A 20,842-nucleotide genomic window follows, 5' to 3' on the forward strand; every position below is an offset into this window, starting at 1 on the left:
TCGCCTCAGAGAGTTTCTTGAGGTTATCCAAGATTAACCCTTTACCCACATTTTCCTTATCCTCGCTAACCCTATCCTTAGTCAGGTCCTTCTCAGAATCTTTATTCGTATCCCTCTCAGAGTTCGCATCAGTTTCCTCATTATTCTTGAAATCCACTTCCTCCATTGGATGGCTATTGTCCTTACCAGGGCAATCACTGAGGATAGGGCTTTCATGACCAGGCTCATTATCACCACTTCCTTCCTCATTACCCAGCTCCTCATCGTTCTAGTTGTCTTCACCATTGGAGTCATCCGTCTCCATTCCCCTGCTTTCCTTTTCAATTTCCTCTGTTTCCAACCAAGGGGCACTTTTCCTTTTTTTGCTAGAGGATGCCTTCTCCTTGCTGGAGTCTCCTCCTTCCATCTTTCTCTTACCCAGAGAGGCAGAAATCCTCTTATTTTCCAGCAAGGCGAGGGTTTTGCAATGCTCATAGATGAGCAACAAAAGCCCGCAATGGAGAATTGGGTTGGAAGGGTTATTCCTGTGTTTATTGAGGGACCTGGAGAGGGACCTAAAAAGGTAGTAGGGCAGGGATACCTTTTTGTTGTGTCTGAAATGGTTTAAGAGAACAAAGTGGTAGGTGTGGGCCCTGGAGAAATGACCTTCAACCATGATGTATTCCATAATTGCATTCAGAACCCAGCCCCACAGTTTCTTGATATTTGCAGCTTCATAGTAGCCCCCAGTGGCTTTGCCGATTTTAACCCTCTCTTTCTCTTTCCGCGAGAACAGATTGGCCGCGTTGTTGGAGACTTTAAGGTCTTAAAAGAAATTAAGCCCAGTGTGGGGCATGCCAGTCACAGAAGATATGAGCCCAACATCTAGCTTAAACTTAACTCCATAAATTTTAAAGGAGCCATTAGACCAGTTTTCAAAAATCTTGGAAACGGTGAGGTTTACCCTACCTTTGTCATAGTCCACGAGCTTCTCCATGAAGCTGGAGAGAGAACCCTTTTCCAGTTTTGCCTAGACTTTCGGCATCACTTTCCAAGTCGACGTATTGTCTAGTTCCTCCCGTCTTAGATCTCCTCCCATCTTCGGATTTAGGCTATCTGCTCTGTTTCTCTGCAAACTAAGTCCTTCTTTCCCGGTGTTGCTTGAGATTTTGAACCGGGTTACCCACAAAGCGTGCGACGAATTATTAACGATTGTTGGAGATCTGCCACTTTGCCAAGTAATGATGACCTTTCCATCAAAGCATAAATTATTCTTTTTACCTGTCATGATTGAGTTGTCCTTCTCTCCCCATATAACGGTCCTTTCTGAGGAACTCTTTAGTGTTTAAATTGAGATCATCCCTATGCCAGATCAATTGGGAGTCAAAGTTAACCCCTATATTCGCTAAACAATCCGCTACACTATTTTGCTCTTTGAAGGCATTTTGAATAATAATTTCTTTAAAACTTGCAATGATCTCCCTAGCTTTCATGATGATATTTTCAATTGACCAAGAAGGCTCTGACTCCCCCTTTAGACACTTAATAATGTTAAGTGAATCTCCCTTAAGCCATAATTTATCATAATTAAGATTTCTGGCTATAATTAAGGTGTTCAGGGCAGCTGAGGCTTTGGCAAAATGGCTAGTTTGATTCCCCAAAGGACCAGCCACCGCCTTTAAACAACTTCCAGCAAAATTCCTAAAAATGCCCCCATATCCAGCTTTACCCGGATTCCCTTTAGAGGCCCCATCAAAGTTAGCCTTGATCCACCCCTGAGGAGGAAAACACCAGACGAGACCTTCTCTTCCTGTCTCCTTACTGGTAGTAGTGGTAGAGAGGTTCCACCTGTCTTTGAAGTCATCTTTAGCAGTAGGTCCATGATCAGTGCCATAGAGGCATTCAAAATTACTCCTAAAATTTTTATTTGCCACCACTTCAGGAATAGCCTTTTTATTTCTAAAAATCCTATTGTTACGCTCTTTCCAGATATTCCAGATAACAATCGGCAGAGAAAGTCTCCATGTCTCCACAATTTTAGGATTAGAATCAGGGCATTGCCATTGCTGCCAAGAATCCCCAAAGGAATTCGGGAAAACCTAGCTCAGGTTCCACTTGCTTAAGATGATTTTCCAGATATCCTAACTGAAAGTGCATTGATTGAGAATATGGCAAGCCCTCTCTTCTTCCCTGCAACATAGAGAACACCTATTAGGAAAAATAAAACCTCTTTTATGAAGGTTGTCTAGGGTTAAAACCTTGTTTTGGATGAAAATCCAAAAGAAGATATTGACCTTTGGAACTAACTTCTTGTTCCATACTTTAGCCCAGATGGGAATTTCTTCCTCCGGATCATTATGAATAGCCACAACTGAGGAAACAGAATATTTCCCATCTAGGGTTTCCCTCCATATCAATCTGTCATCTTTGTTGTCTCTAGGGATTTTAGCAGAGAGAACAATATGAAGGAGCTTGAGCCTCGGACATTGCTGGCTAAAATCAATCCAGTTCCCATTTCTCCAATAATCTCTGACCAGCTCACCAAACCTGCTTTTGAACCAGTCTTCCAATCTTTAAGGATTGGAATTTCCTCTAGAGGTTTATCCAGAATCCATCTATCTTCCCAAAATCTTATTCTCCTCCCATCCCCAAGGTTCCAAGTTCTGCCAGCAGCAGCCCAACTTTTAGCAGATTGAACAGCATTCCATATAGCCGAGCCTTCAACACTGAAAGAATTATCAAGGAATTCTTCCTCAGAAGGTTGCATATAGAGGTATTTGTTTTTCCAAATTGAGTTCCATTCTCTTTCCTCCCCTTTCAATCTCCATATTTGTTTGGCTAATAAAGCTTTATTCATAGAACCAATGTTCCTTAAGCCCAACCCACCTGAGGCCTTAGGGGAGAAAATTTTATTCTAGGCAATAAGGGGAATTCTATTTTTGACTTCCACCCCCGACCAAAGGAACTTTTTTTGGATTCTTTCAATGGCTTCCGCAAACTTTGTGGGGATTTTGAACAAGCTGAGTGCATAAACAGGAAGATTTTGGAGAGTGGCTTTGAGCAAAGTGATTTTTCCCACTTGACTAAGGACAACCCCTTTCCAACCAGCAAGTTTCAAGTTAATTCTGTCTATCAGCTTATTCCATAAGGAATCCTCGGGCTTGAGACACAGAGGAAGCCCCAAATAAGTAGAGGGAAGCTCAGAAATATTGCAGCCAAGAATTCTTTCAATCCTTAGTTGCCTTTGGACCGGCTTATTGATGAAGAACAAAGAGTTTTTATCCCAGTTGATTTTTTGGCTAGAGGTAGATTCATAAGTGTTCAAAATATTCTTCATATTTTTAGCTTCCAAAATGGTGGTTTCCCCCATGTTAATAGAGTCATCAACGAATTGTTCATGAGAACAAACAACACTGGAAGAAGAAGGTTTCAGACCCCTAAGATTGCCATCATCCACATTTTTAAGAATAAATCTGCCCAGGCATTCAACTAGAATAGTGAACAGGATATGGGAAATGGGGTCCCCCTGTCTAAGACCTCTAGAGCTTTTGAAGAAACTGGATGGGGAACCATTGACTATAACAGTAGAGGAGGAAGTTTCCATGAGTTGAGAATAGAGCTAAATAACTTTGTCATCAAAACCAAATGCTTTCATGATCCTAAGGAGAAACTACCAATTCACTCTGTCAAAAGCTTTAGCCATGTCTAACTTTAGGAAGAAGCCCTAGTTATTCGCCACTTTCAGGGAGTGGATATTTTCATGAATGGATATAATGGAATCCAAAATATATCTTCTGAGGACAAAGCCATTTTGTTGGACAGAGATAATCCTTGGAAGAATTTCCAACAACCTGGAAGTCAGAACCTTGGATAAAATCTTGTAAACAGAGTTACACAAGCTAATAGGTTTAAACTTGTTGAGAGAATCAGCTCTGGGGATTTTTGGGATAAGGACAATGAAGGTGGCATTCAGTTTCTTGAGGAGTTTTCTAGATCCAAAGAATTCTTTAACACCATTGCAGATGTCAGCCTCCACTATGTGCCAAAAATTTTGGAAGAAAAACATTGGGAAACCGTCCGGTCTAGGGGATTTATCACCCTGAAAGGAGAACACCACCTTTTTGATTTCCAGATTAGAGGGAATACAGGATAAAAGGTTGTTATCAACTTTAGTCAGGATAGAAGGAATAGCTTGTAAAAGGGTGTTTTGATTGCTGAAATGCAGGTTATTTACATCTCCCAGCAAGGTGTTGAAATGCTCGAGAGATTCCTTCCTAATATCACTATCCTCTGTTAGGATGCCTTTATTGTAGGATAATCTGGATATTCTGTTAGCTGCCCTATGCTTAAGAGCAGTTAAGTGAAAGAACCAGGTGTTTTTATCGCCTTCCTTTAGGAACAAGGCTCTAGATCTTTGTCTCCAGAACATCTCTTCTTTAGAAATGATGGTGTGGTATTTAGATAAAAGAGCATTTTCAACCATCCTAAGATCTTCAGATAGCCCAGCCTCTTGGATTCTATCATGAACTTCCTTTATTTCAGTTTTGACTTGAATTTTAGTCTTGAATATGTCCCCAAAAATCTCTTTGTTCCAGATTTTAATTTTGGCTTTAAGGATATTGAGCTTTTTAGCAATTCTAAAAAGATCTGTACCCTCCACTTCAGAATTCCACCATTCAGCAATACGAGCTTTCAGAGAAGGATGGGAAAGCCAAGCTTTTTCAAATCTGAAAGGGAAGTTTCTCTTGGCCGAAAAAGAGTTGGCAGTAAAGGAGATGGGGTAATGGTCTGACCCAATTTTGATAACAGAAGCAAGGGAGTAGCTATACTTGGAAAACCAGTCAGGAGAAATTAAAGATCTATCTAACTTAACTTGAATCAGATCAGCTCTGGTTCTTCTATTGGTCCAGGTGTAATTAATACCCTGGAGATCCACATCAATGAGAGCTTGATCATTTATGAAATCGAAAAGGTCTTGTTTCCCATCAAGTTGTAAAGGGATACCTCCCATCTTCTCTTCCTCTTTGAGCGGAGTATTGAAATCTCCCATAATAATCCAGCTTTGATCAGCAAACTTGAGTCTGTCGACTGCAAGGCTTTTCCAATATTTAACTCTCCCGGTTTTGGTGTTAGGCGCGTAGACATTAGATAGCACCCAAACAAAGTTGTCCTTAATATGCTTAAGTTGAATAGAGTTCCTATTAAAAGAAGAGATGATTTCCTTACCTTTTATTGTTTTTTGGTTCCAAAAAATTGCAGTTCCTCCAGAAGCTCCCTCCGAGTTAGATCCTATGACCCCATTTTCCTTGAAAATTCTAATCTTTTCAAATTTTTCCTTAGACATCTTGGTTTCCTGTACGAGGACCACATCTGGTTTATGATCTCTAGTGACATTTTGTAACACATCTTGCTTATGAGGGGCGTTCAGCCCTTTGATATTCCAGGATATTATCTTCATACTTTAACTGGGGATAGAGCTGATTCAATGGAACACTGTGTTCCATCAGCACGGTTCTTCCAGCTTTCCTGTTCCCTTTGATGTTTCAGGGATGGCCTTCCCTGCTTTTTGTTCTGACTTCCAACATCTACCTTTTTCTTGTTCTTGCTTCTGGTTGAGATTCCTCCATTGAGTTCCTCCTTGTTCATTTTTCCTTCTCTCGAACCAAGAATCCAGAGATTCTCTTCCAGCATATCCACACTTTGAGAAGGGGTTTTATAGAGAAGAGGCTTTGGGCTTCCATTAGTTAAAAGCAATAATGGCTCAATGTCAAAAGGGTCTGGAGCTTCATTAAAGTTTTCCTCAACTGATTTTGAGAAAGAAGAGGCTGGAATGGTTTCTTCCTTCTCTTGACTAACTGATTCAACCTCCTGGTTCAGAATGGTTTCTTCCTTCTCTTGACTAACAGTTCCAACCTCTTGATCCTCTGGGTTATTTTTATTGTTCAACTCAATTCCTTGCTCTACTTCTTTAGAGCTCTCTGGTTGGTTGTTAGAGCAGACACAATCTTGTTTATCATTACTGCTATTCCCAGTCCTCTTGACTTCATTCACTAAATCTGTTACATCCTTATTTTGGTTACACTTAGTTGATGGGTCTCCTTTTTAATTTATCGTATGCCAAATATTTTTGCTCTTGATATTGCTATCAGACTTGCTTTCCTTGCTTTTCTTGAGCAGACATGATTTTGCCCAATGCCCCAATTTTTTGCAATGGAAACAGGCAAATGACAGAGATTCATATTCAATAGCTTGGGACCATTTTCCAAGTTTTGATATGATTTCTATGGATTGAGGCATATCCGTCATTTGATTAACATTTATGCAAATGCGAGCAAAGATTAACCTTGATTTTGCCACCGTCATTGGGTCAATCGTTAGGAGTTCTCCGAAGGATTTCACAATACCCTTGAAAACTTCCTCATTCCAGTATTCCAGCGGGAAACCCGGGAGGCACGTCCAAACTGGCGCAGAAACAAAGAAGGACTCGTCAAGGGCGAGGTTCGGGGCCCATTTCTGAAGAGCCAAGGATGACTTGTCGAACATCCAGGGGCCTTCGCAGAGAGCTCTATTCATGTCTTCTTCAGAGTTAAAAGCGAAGGAAAAAATCCCTCTAGGCAGCACTGCCACGTCCACTTGACCTTTTAGAAGCCATTTTCTCCTTATGAAATTCCTCACATCATCAATGTTAGGCCTAAAGCCAGAGAATCGTCCCACTAAAGTCATGGATAAGCCAGCTACAATCATATCAACCACTTTGTCCAGAACAGAGATAGCAACCAGTCTAGAGGCTGAGTCTGAGATATTTGTTACTTCCGGAAGCCCCGATTTAGCCAGCGACTTCACTCCAAAGAGGGAAGACCATATTCTATCTTTGCCTCTATCGTGTGGGTCCTCGGGTTTCGAATCTTTATCCTCTCCTGATTTTTCTTTTTCCTTGTCCTCTTCTGACCCTTGAGATGCCTGACCTCCTGCCTGTTTGCCAGTTCCAATCCCAGAAAAACTACAATCTCCAAGAAATCTACCTTCCCCAGGAATTCCGCCATTCCCCAATTTGAAATTTGGGATTCCCGCTCCTTTTCGCTCCACCATCCTTACAATATTATTTTAGTTATTTTCATGCAATTTAATAATATAAAATCTTGATAATAAAATAATGTTATTAATAATAAATAAATAAATAACAACATAACAATAAATATATTAAAATTTATACAATAATATTGTAGTACAATTATAATATATTAATAATGTAATAATTAAAATAATATTTATGTATGACACTCTAACCTTACTCTTAAATATAATCATATTTAATCTAAGTCTAACATAACACCAACTTTAAATTTAAATTTTGTAATGAACTACATAAAATTCAATTAATTTATGTTACATTTAGATATTATTTTTTTGTTTTGTTGACTATAAGCTTTTTTTAATCCACTCTTAATACTTTTATCTCAACTCTACTCCATTTTCTCATAAATTAATACTTTTTAAAATGTGTAATTATTATGAACTTTATATAATTAATAATTTTTATTTATACATTATTTGTAACATTTGATCTACAATATGATCTTTTTATATATACATTATTCTTATATTTTTATAGGAGTTAGGTTCATTTTTTTTTAATGAATTAGGTTATGTTGACAACTTTAATTGTTTTATATGATCATTTATTTTTTTATGGTTAAATTCTATTTCAATATATATTTATTGTAATATCTCATATATATTTGTAAAAAAATATAGGTATGTTAAAATATGGGTATGTTAGTATAATAATATTCAAATTATTTATTTTAGTTACAATATTTTAAAATATATTTAATGTATATTACAAAATAATATAATAATTAAAATAATATAATAATATAAAAATCTTAATATTTATACACTACTTTTAATCTAACCTTAAATTTATCCATATCTCTAACTGAATCTTACCATAACCATAAATTAAAATTTTAACTTACCGACTATTGCATATTGTTAACTAATAGAATCAAACTCAAGACCTCCATAATATTACAAAATATCTTACTATACATTTAATTTTAATCTACAATGTATATAATTCCAAGTTACAATTATAATTCAAATGCATTGACTATTTCTATTTATAAATCATATAACTACAATCTTACCAAATAGACTACGTGACACTTGTTATAATTGATATTGGTCATAATAGATGTATAAATAAGAAAACATAAATAAAAGGTGAAATAAAATTAAAACCATCAAGAATTGAGTAAAAGATGGATACAAAGAATAAAGAGAAGACAAAAATAAGAAAACAAGAAACTACAAAGAAACTAATTAATTTTTCTCAACTCTCATAACTTATATAAGACTACATCTTTGTTTACAATTATCCATGGAGAGTGGAAAACTCATAACTTCTAACATAAGATAATATTAAAATTTAATCTTAATATAATAAAATGATATAATAATAATATTTAAATATAAAAAAGTTATAATGAAATAATACTATATAAGATGATATAATAGTAATATTAAAATATAATATATAATTAAATTATATTTAAACTATTATTTTAAATTTAATTATATTTATTTGTTCATAAATTTGTTCATGAGTGAAATTTAATATTAAGTTAATTTAAAATAATAATGCTTCATCTGCATTTAATAATATCTATTAAATTGAAAGGGGTGTTTCACTTGTAAAATCATGCTCCAAAAGTAAGTCAAAACATATATAGATTTTAATTATTATACAATTAAAATACATTTAAGTTTTACCTTTGGTATCCTATAGAAGTATTTCTTAAATTAATTAAAATTTAGAAAAGCTATTCTATTTTAAAGAAAATGGTCTCACTTATATTTTTAAATCTCTAACGTGTTGATTGAAGGAGAGCAATTAAATAGAGGGGAAGATGCTACCTATAGAGATATGGGTTAGTATTTAGTTTTTATATGAGTTGGATATTAGTTTTCATTTTTAGTAGTTCAAATTGATTGTTTAATTGTCATGTTTCTAGTTTTAAGTTGAGATTACTTAGATTATTTTGATTTTGGATTGAGGTTATAAAAGTAATTTTAAATTTTATTTTCTAAATTCAAAATTAATTATGGGTTTAATTTGACATTACTTATAAAACATTTATATAAATGAATATTAGGGCTTTTCATAAAAGGATAAAATTTTAGACTATTTAACATGATCATGTAATCATTATTAAAAACATCTCTCACGTATCTACTACATACATAATGAAAAATACATATGCATTTATATTTTACATGGCATGTCTTCAATCTTGTTGAGACATTGTTGAATTTTTGCATAGGATTCAACTTCATTCAACACAAATTTTGGATTTCTCAACTTCATTATAGGTTATTCTCGTTCTTTTAAGCACCATTTAGTCTAGATGTATATAGGTAAATAAGGTTTTTAAGTATAAGGACAAATATATTTGGCCACAAATATCAAGATTAGTGTCACACAAAGTCTTTGGTTCTAAATCATAAAATGTAGGCTATCTTGTTGGCAATTTGATGGAATTGATTATGATGTTTTTTCATTGATGTCAACACTAGCTGCTTTGGTTATTTACTAGTATCCAGTTGGTCCTGGTAGGATGATTGGTTTCTGGTTGGTTAGATCATGTTGATCTAATATACTCCAGTATGCTTTGGCTTATGGAATTGTCTTAGATCTTCTATTCATGCTATTCAGATATATGTTTTGTCAATTGGTATTGATTTGGTGATCGGATGCTATCTTATATGCTGGTAAGCCTAGTTTATTGATCCAGTGAGGGTTTCACCAGCAGAGCTTTATTGAAAATCTTTTGATATTATGCATAAGTGGTGTTGGTGCGGCTTCTAGAAGGGATTCAGGATGCTGATGGTGATTGTGTTCGAGCCTTGACTAATTGGAATCATTACTTTAGCATGTGTGTGAACTTAAATTAGGTCTGGTACTATCTAGGTTATGGACCGACTTAATGTAGCATGTTGTTGGACTCCTCAATGTGTTTCTGGGATGATTTATGGGCTGGATGATATTTGTTTGGCCTCAGGCCAACATGTTTTATAATTATGTAATAGGTTTTATTGTTTGGGTGGTTGACCTAATTGTTTAAGGTCTAGGGTTTGCATATATATATATATATATAATTGTTTAAGGTGTGTGTGTGTGTGTGTGTGTGTGTGTGTGTGATCTCATTGTAGATAATGGTATGCAAGCGAAAAATATAATAATCATTCATGCAGAGGATTTGGTCGATCATAGGTGATCGAGTGTTGGAGACCAATAACACTGAGAGGGGGGGGGTGAATTAGTGTTATACCAGAATAGAAGATTTTAGATTTAACAAAACATTCATACACCAACCGGTATATCGATATAAATAGAATTGAAAGAAGGCAACCAATAAGCCAAACATGTAAATGAGAACCATAACACATAGATTTATATGTGGAAAACCTCAATGAGGAAAAACCACGGTGGGATTTGTGACCCACAATATCAATTCATTGGCCATATGAAGAGATATTGCAAAAATATGATGGGCCTGCACTCACAGGATGGATTACAACCTAGAGCACACTGCACATCACAATAGGAGCCTCACTGACTACATAGCAATCCAGACAACAATCCGGATAAGTGTGAACTACTCAATATAGCATCTCCTATGCCAGAATACAGTTCCAGTTTAATCTTTGTCTATTCTGGTCAAAACCCTAAACCTCAATACCAGAATAACCATTACAATGAATTCCTCACATACATAGTCTCTGAGATATATTTCGCATTACATCATATCTATAACCATATCCATCTATATCATTTTTATTATTCCAAAATGATCTAATCAATCTCCCCTATATACCCTATAGAAATTTATGCCTTATGTCATCTTACAAGGATATATACAATATCATATTTACACCATAAGAAGTCAGAACCCAAAATCATGTTGCCATCAATGATAACATAAATCATGTTGCCATCAATGATAACATAGTGAAACCAACCAATAGAGTGTCAATTGCCAACAATCTCCCCCTTTGGCATTGATGACAACACTCATGTGAAAAAAGGTCATGGTCTCAACTACCGGTTTCATCCTGCCTTGCTCCCCCTGAGCTGAAAATGCAAAATACTCCATATCTCCAAAATTCCAAAAACTCTGTAACTCCCCCTAATGTATGCAATCCTTCATTCTTTTTCACATGTATACTACTCCCCCTTTGACATCAATGCCCAAAAAATTTGTAAAAAGAATGTCAAAGAATAATAATTGTACATTGATTACCTCCAAAAAAATATCTTACCGGAGCTTGACCAGTTTCAAGATTTCTAGGTAAGATTTCTCCAATAACTCCACATAAGTATCCCAACCAGTTTTGAATGTGTCGAAGATAGATACAAGTCCACTCAATAAATATGCAAGTGATTCTTTCTCATTAACTTCTGCTGGTGTGGGCTTACCAAGCATATCCATGCATTCCCTCTTATGTACACCAGGTGAATCCAATCTTGGACTCACCAAACCTCTGAGACTTTTGGATCTCCAAATGATCTTATCTCTTTCCTTTTCAAGAGTAGAAATTTGGTTCTCCAAGGTCAAAATTTTTCCATCAATAGATGTGGTCAATGAAGTTAATCCATCAAAAGAGTTAGCAATACTAGCAATTTTGTCCTATACCTCTTTTATCTTTTCATCTACTTTTGTTGTAAGAATCTCTGTATTGCAACATACCCTGTATATATTATTACCCTATTTTAAAGAGTTTTCTACCAAAAATAACTTCTCCTCAATCTTTTTCTTCTCTCTATCAATGATCTTATCAAAAGCAGCTCTTTTAGCCAAAGTGAATTTTTCAAGTGCTTGCCTGTTAGAGATCTGTTGTAATGATTGAAAATATTTAGAGATGTGCTCTGTTATTACCTTAAGCTTTCCAGAAGGGCTCGCTTCATTCTCAATCTTACATTTCAGGACCAATCTGTGCAAAACAGTTATGGATTGATATATAATCCTTTTATTTGCGGTTCCCTCCTTTATCAGTTTCTGAGAAGCCATCATCATTAGTTCTGTGGGACTCATCTCTGTGATGTTTTTCTTTTTCACTAGAGAAGTGTCAATTGTCAATAATGATGTGCCAACAACTAGTTCCCTATCGGATTCCCCTATTTTCTCTAGTGATTTAACTTTTATTGCCTCCTCACTTGCACCGGTGGCTTTGCCCACTTGGTGTAGTCTGTGCAATTGTCGGTTCCTCCATAGGAACAATATCCTCAACTTGTACATTAGTATATGGAGGACAAGTATCCTCAATGTTAGTATCATGTATAATGTTCTCTATACTAACCGGTGTTTCTGTATGAGTCTGTATATTTGTGTTAATCGATGGCTCAATTTCCACTATCTTGATATTGTTCAAAACTGCGAGTGGAGTACCCATGATTTCTTTACCTTTCCCTTCAAACGGTGTATCTATAGTATCAGTCTTTGTCTCCGGTGAAGTGAAGAATCCTCTATGCTCTCCCAAAAAATTTATCCATCCCTTTTGTGTTTCCTTTATTATCTCATTCATCCTTCCTAACATCAAGCTAGTTATTCTATGTTTGTTGTTAAAAAACTTTGTATCTGTAGCCTCAATTGTCTTCTCCATCGCATCTAGAGTTATAGTAACACTTATAGCTAAAAGTTCTTGCATCTTAATGTGTTTGTCTTCTTGCATTGCAGATAACCTTCTAGCATCTAACATGTTGTATAGCTCCGTAGGTATTTGATTTTATATTTCAATTAATGCTTTCTTATAGATATCTAAATATAAAAGAATTACTTCCTCTACCTCTCTCTGTTCATCATCTTCAAATGTATCATAATAAGACTTAACATTTTTCAACATCCCATCCTTAGTTATTTCATCTACAATTTCAGCACAAGTCTTAGGCGAAATAATTGTTACATTACCAATGTCTAGTGCTAAATCAATGTCACTCTTCTTCCTCCTTCTGGTAGTACTAGATGCAGTTGATGCTGTAGCCTTGGGTGCCTGCTTCTGTTTTGATAATTTGATGGTGACCTTACTAACTGTTTGTTTCTTTGCTTCCACTTTAGGTTCTTCCAGTTTCTTCCTCACAACCCTTTTGAATGCTAATGGTGTGTCATCTTCAGGTTCAAAATCTACAGTCACAGGTTCAATGTGAACTACTAGATCCTTCCTCTTTCTCCCTTTCTCTGGGATAACATCAATGAGTGCCTTAATGTCCTTTGAAACATCCTATACAAACTTTCTTTCCTTACCTTCTTGTTTTTCCCTCTTCTTTTGGTTGAACTCAGTTTCAACCTCGAGAGTTTTTTGTTGTGTTGTTCCACAAGGTTTTTTTGCTTCATCTATATCTACATCAAGTAGAATTTAAGCATATGCATCAAGAATTAATGCATCCACCTCATAGCCCATTTCAGCTATCCAAATTTTCTGGGACTTGACTGCCTCCATGAAGGTCTCATCTTTCTTAACCATAAAACATATGTTGGTAGAGTATTTTTCTACTATATACTCAGGTACTCTTACTCTAGATGTCATATTTCTAAAAAGCTTTGAATTAACCCCATACCTTGTCATCTCTAAGACTTCCCAGTGCAGCAATTGATGGCTTAAGTTGTCTTCCTATCAGGATGTCAAAAGCCCATTGCTTCCTTCCAGAAGAAAACTAACAGATTTCCATATCAGAAAGTGCCCTTCTTCTCACCTTTAATCTTCCCTAAATTGATCAATAACTCCTCAAGCATCCATTTACAAAGATCCAACTTGATATTTTCTCTCATCATCCTATATGCTACCAAAATACATGAACTTGAAATTGAATTCAGTCGGTTAGATTGGGTTACTTTGTAGCCTATGATCATGCTGCCAAATTTGATGTCGGTGTCAGTGATGGTGCTCACCTTCATCAATCTCTTGTCTGATGTAGCGTTGGTGATCTTCCTTATGAATTCATTTAATACTTTCTTATCCGGATGTTTCCCTATTGATGGCAAACCATATGACTTCCCTATGTACTCTACTCAGTACATATTTAACTATCTCATCCTTAAACTATGGAATATCCATAATATCAGTGAACCCTAGATCTTCTATGTGTTGATATGTCAGTTTGATTTTACTATATTCTCCCATGAGTTCATTCATATACATCCTTTTGATCTTCGAAGTGCCTAAGTACTCTATATGACAATGAATATAGGCCCTAACATCCTCCACATATACCACTCCCTCTGGAACATGAGAAAATGCTCCAACCGAATCTTCCTTGGTAGCCACATGTGGATACCATTTGAAAATTGGCCTCGGGTGGTCCTTAACTTCTACTACAGTTGGATTTGCAACAAAAATAGGACAAGAAGATGATCCCAATTCCACGATTCAAGAAAAATACCTTTAGAACGCTGCTGGTGAAAACCTCTAACAAACCCTTCTAGATGTTGGTATGATTGCTCAAGAAGAAATATGATCACCTCTAAATAGCTTATGATTGCACTAAGTCACTTTGAATCACTCTAAAATTGCTCTGAATTCTAGGTGATTAATAATGAAGTGTAATCGACCTTTTATCCATCGAGAAAACCCTATTCTTCTATCTACATAAATGACTATTGGTGAATGATACCGGATCTCACTCTAAACGTATCAATGTCGGATAATCCTTTTCAATATTTGGAACATCTCCCAGAATCTCCTCTAGGGGCATATGCATCATCTTCCATGAATTTTGCCTACCCCTAAGGCATCTGCCTTAGTTACTGGATGAGCTCACTGTCAGTGCAGGAGCAACCTCTTCTGCCAGATAGGTAATCGGGACATTCCCATCCAATGATTTCTCTTAAGTCTTTCTAACCGATCTCTGAGTATGATCTTGCTGGATTTCACTAACCTTCTCTTTGCCTTTATCATTTGATCCTCCACTGCCAACCGGTGAATTTCTGCTTCTCTAGAATTTAGCAATATGTCCAACTTCTTTGCATGCATAACATGTAACATTGTTCTTTTTAATTGCCTTTCTAAAACCAATGAAATTGCTTGACCTGCACTGATTAGCCATATGCCCAAATTTTCCACAAGCATAGCATTTTACATTCATTCTGCAATCTTCTGTCTTATGACCAATTTTATTGCATTTAGAACATTTTCTAGAAGCAGAATCAAGGTTTTGATTTGCTATGTCTCTATATTGCCTATCCATGTGACCAAATTTATTGCAAACAAAACATCTACCATTGAATTTATAAGCATTTAGTTTCCTTACCCTTTCCTTATGGTTTTGATCTTCATTAGATGTATCGAAACTATGTCCTTGCTCAAATCCAAGTCCATTGGAATCCCCAATCTATCTTTGTCTCTTCAGTAACTCATCAAGTTGTGATGAGCCGATCTTGAATTTTTCTTTGTACTCACTTGTAGTAGTTAAGTCATCTCTTAATACTGTCATTTGTCTCTTAAGCTCTTGCTCATTACTCTGGGATTGTACCAAATCAGACCTCAACATCTCATTTTCATGAGACAAACTTCCACATTCTTCATATTTGTTCTTCAAAGATACAACAAGATTTTCTTCCTTTTTCTTTCTGTCCTCATAGTCATAGTTTTCATTTCATTCTTTATAACCATGTTCTCCTGACTCAATTTCTGACATTGTTCCTTAAGTGCATTTTTCTCTTCATCATCCTGATTTTGCAAAAGTTCATTCCTCCTAGCTTGAACAAATGATAGTCTCTCTTGTAGAACAAGAATAAATTCTTTAGCAAAATTCAACTCATCTTGTAGCTTTAAGTTCTACAATCTTTCAGCATCATAATCTTCAAGTGTCATCTCAAGCTGCTTCTCCAAAGTCATATTCAATGATTCTGGTTTCAAGATCTTCCTCAAGTTGTTAAACTTCCTCTGAGGCACAAGGATCTGATACCAATTGTTGGTAACCAATAACACTAAGAGGGGGGTGAATCAGTGTTATACCAAAATAGAAGATTTTAGCTTTAACAAAACATTTTGTAATGCCCCGCCAGGAACCCCGAAGGAAAACCCACAACAAGGGTGAAGGAATTTTTATTTTTTTAAAAAGAGTATAAACATCATAAGTGCATTTACATAACATGCATGATAACACAAGCGAAAGACTTCCACCAAAATTCCTTAAGGGTTACCAACGAAGAATTAACTTCAAGAATAAATTCCACAAAATCATAAATCCACATATGCATCATTAACTCAATGATCACAAGAAGCCATAAGCAAATAAAGATTCATCATAGAAATATTGAAAGGATACAACATAATTTCCACTTCAATAAGCACTTACTAACATCATCAAGGAAATTGATAAAAACATCCAAACATAGGATTACATTGCTTTTCCAATACATAGCTTCTCAATAAACATAAAGGATAGATCCCATCCAATTACAAGGTTAGATAAGATCAATATTACAATGATATAATGACCACATAGGTCTACCAATACCAATAATCCTCAAAACATGAGATGAAGCATGAGTCACGAACCACAGGAACACCCGCGAAGCCAATCCTCGCATGAAGGCACAAATCCGAACATCCAATGGGAAGTGGCACTACCACCCGACCATGTAATTCCCAAATGGAATAACCCCACCGTGCTAGGAGATAGCTGAGGACCCTCAAACAAGAATAAGCATGACATGGTCGACAAAACAATACGACTCCATGACAGCAGAATAAGACTCCACAAGAATCCAGGTGACTCGACCTCACAAACACAAGTGAACCAAATGAGAGAGTGTCATCGCATAGCTTAAGATGGTTACCCTGGTACAACCTCCATAGGTCTCGGCTCACTGTCCTGGTAACCTCTCCCGACCGTTCGGCTCCAACTAAGTCTCATGCAGACCCTACTAGCCTTTCGTGAAGAGAAGGTGGTTGGTTTGCCATTCCAGGCCTTCTCGCAACATTATGAGCCCTATACTAGCACTCACCTATGCATGAGGTACAATTATCTTTATTAATGTTATGATACTACCCACCTAATCAATTCATTAGATTACCAGTTATTATCTAACTTTCGTAGGGGTAACCTGCTCGAAAGCCACTCTCTCAAAGGACACTAAACAGACAAGGTCACTCCCCGAGGACCCTATGACAAAGCAAACAGCCATAACACCACTATCAGAAACAAGTGGTCAAACAAGGACATGCCGACTCCTGACTAACCACAAGGCAAAGACACTACATGGTTAAGACAACAGAGCCAACATATATCACTTGGTCAAAGGTACCAATTACACCACCACAGGATGACTGAACCACATACCAAAATAACACAATAAACACTTGCAAGGACAACTAAATACATCAAATCCGCACTCAGATAATCTTTGAAAATATCAACATCATAAACACTTGCAACATCATTGATTGAAAATTAAATAAAACACTCCTTTCCAACAATCACATCTAATCAGTTTCCAAATCAATATTCCAAATCTACCCATTTGAATCTCTAATTCATGCCTTAATTTTCATTGATAAATTTATTAACCACATAATATAAATCATATGAAAATTACATTACATCACGCAATACCACTTTAAACATTCCATTTATAAAATTTAATTTCTTAACACAAACTAGTTTGGAGACTTGTGAGGGCTCAAAACTAAGCGGGGGTCAAACCAACCTGCGGTTGTGCTACTGCCAGGGCAATAGACACCACTTACCAGTAGTGCTGCTACCAGTGGTAACACTGCCGCTACCAACCGGTAACACTACCACTTCCAATCGGTGACACTTACCACTTCCAACCGGTGACACTTACCACTTCGAACTGGTAACACTTACCACTTCGAACCAGTATCACTTACTACTTCGAACTGGTAACACTTACCACTTCAAACTGGTAACGCTTACCACTTCCAACCGGTAACAGTTACCACTTCAAACTGGTATCACTTACCACTTTGAACCAGTAACACTTACCACTTCCAACCGGTATCACTTACCACTTCCAACCAATAACACTTACCACTTCCAACCGGTATCACTTACCACTTCAAACATTCCATTTCCATAATTATTTCACGGACACACACATACAGTGCCAATTTCCAAAATTTCAAGGAAGAGTCTACCAGCAAGGTAAATGGTGAAATAAACACACTGGAAAGAATAGCTAGCCAAATCATGATAGAATAGAAATAAGGATACACCTAGCAAGCCTAATCTAAAATTCTTTCTTTCAAAAGAAGAGGTAAATCAAGAAATTGTTTTCAAGAACAAAACACATAGCAGATAGAGAAATGAACCATTTCTTTCTTGAATGCAACCATATGATATAGATTTCAAAAAACCAGTAGTAATAAACACTAATTCTTCCATTTCATCATTCCAAAAAGAATCTACAGGCAGAATACATAAATTTCCATACACAGGAAGCAAATTGAAAATTTTAAAAATAAATTCAAAACAAGAAGGGAACCTCCAACCTTGAAGCAACTAGCAAGCAAAAGGGATGAAGAAACACTAGTCTTGCAGCCAGGTTGAATTTCCAGCCTCTTCGGGAAGTTTTTCTAGAATTTTCTCTCCAAAAATCCTCTTCTTCTCCTACCGTGAATGCCCAGAATGGATGCCCAAAATATCTTTTAACCCAAGCTTCTAGGTTAAAGTTTTTCATCCAATCAAATTTAAATATTTTTAAAAGTAAAAGGCAATCAGATTTATTTATTTTCCAAAAATAATAATTCTTCCAAATGATTAAATTAAAAGGACAAATGGAAAAATACAAAGGAAAGATTTTATTTATTTATTTTTCCCTAAATACTTCCTTCAACATAAGCATTTAACATTTTTTTTTTTTAAATGGCTAGGCAATTTATTTATTTCACAAAAATATTAATGCAACTTTACACAATAAATTAAGCCATTCAACCATTTAATCTAGCAATTCATCAATTTAAATAAATCAATAATCACAGAGCATATTAATTAAATGATTACGCCAACACAAGATAACATCATCCATTTAAATTAAATAACCATTTAAATAAATGGAAACACACAAAAACCAAGACAGATCAAATGACGACTCTCAAATGGCCAAACCAAGGCACCATGACACGCATAACAGGCAAATGGGGAAACACAACCAATTGACAACACTCACATGAGTGTAACTGTGGTCAAGCTAGTGTACAACAACTATCTCCTCTACTCCCATTGGATATATAAGGCATGCTCAGACATGCGAAACCAGGTGGAGACAATACCACGTACCTGATAACTCAATGATGAACCAATAGTACCAAATTGGTACTGAGAGGGGGGGTGAATCAGTACCAGCACAAATACAGTCCAAAATTGGTTTGACAACAAATACTCCAAACAACTGGCAAATAGGGATACCTGCTCAACACAGACTGCAATCGGTAAAGCCAAGAGTGTCTAAAACAAGCATTGACCGGTTGAACACTTAGCTTTTCATTTAACTCAAAAAAATACTACCATTTCACCCTCATGCATGAATAAGTAAACTATCATCTGATCATCACAACAATTAGTTCAGTATGCTTTATAGACAGGCATAAAACACAGAACCATCATATACTCAACAGGTAATAACAAAGCATCACAAGATAAAAGCATCACACAGAACACACATATTTTTCACGTGGAAACCCAACTGGGAAAAACGATGGTGGGGATGAATATCCACAAGCTTCTTTTGAACTCTTTTGAAGTCCGCTTTGTTAGGAGCCTTTTCTGGTTAAAGACATTACAATAGGTTCTACTAGGAACCGATCCTATTAGGGATCACCTGGTTAAGGGATGGCTATAATACCCGATTAAGGGTTAAACCCGGTTAGGGTTACCTTGTTAGAGGATTTTGAACTCAATAGCTAAAGAATCTCCCGAGCTTCTATTGCTCCTCAAAACTCATTAATCTCGAGTTACCCAGTTAAGGGATTTGAATCAAGCCTATTAAGACCACCCTATTAGGGGATTTTGCATCAAGCCAGTTAAGGCTACCCTATTAGGGGATTTCACAACTGTTGAAGTTGTTAGAGATCAACAAGAATTACAATGATCTGATAACAACACTCAATGCTAATGCAGATCCATTTTGGCTCCTCTTCACCTTCTGCACATTCACTTTCAGGTATCTCTTCTTTCCTTTGGTCTGGCAAGGATCACGTATCACTTCACTTGGATACACACATAAAACTTTTGCCAACAACTCTACAAGAAACACAACATCGACCTTATAGGAAACAGACAAGTCGGTAGCAAAAACCCTAAACCCTAAACCTGTTGGGTTAAGCAATTCAAACGGTTCAATCCTGACCGTTGAATCATACTATATTAAATGCAATAATCTTGAATCAATCTCAAGACATTCTCCATCGTCCATTATCTACCGATTTCTTGGCGGCTGATAACCCATCACGCGTTATCACCGTTTGACAAACTTCGCACATTCCCAAGGTAGATAGGAATAGTCTTCTTCATACAAGATCCTTCACATGCACAGGGCATACGTGGCAACATGATTTGTTATCCATTACCATGCTAACTCATCACACAAAGATCACCGATTGAGTCACTCAGGCTTGAGGCACTCCAACCGGAAACCCTGACATTACCAACTGGTAGTCGCACAAGAGTTCCATGTACCGGTTCTCATAACAACATGCCGGTTCACCTTGACATGCCGGTTCACCAAGAACACATATACCACTTCATTCCATGTACCAATTCTCATAACAACATGTCGGTTTACTTTTCATCATACCGGTTCACACATGTGTCGGTTCTCTCTTTTCTTCACATATATTG

This window comes from Cryptomeria japonica, chromosome 4, assembly GCF_030272615.1.
Source record: "Cryptomeria japonica chromosome 4, Sugi_1.0, whole genome shotgun sequence".
Taxonomy (NCBI): domain Eukaryota; kingdom Viridiplantae; phylum Streptophyta; class Pinopsida; order Cupressales; family Cupressaceae; genus Cryptomeria; species Cryptomeria japonica.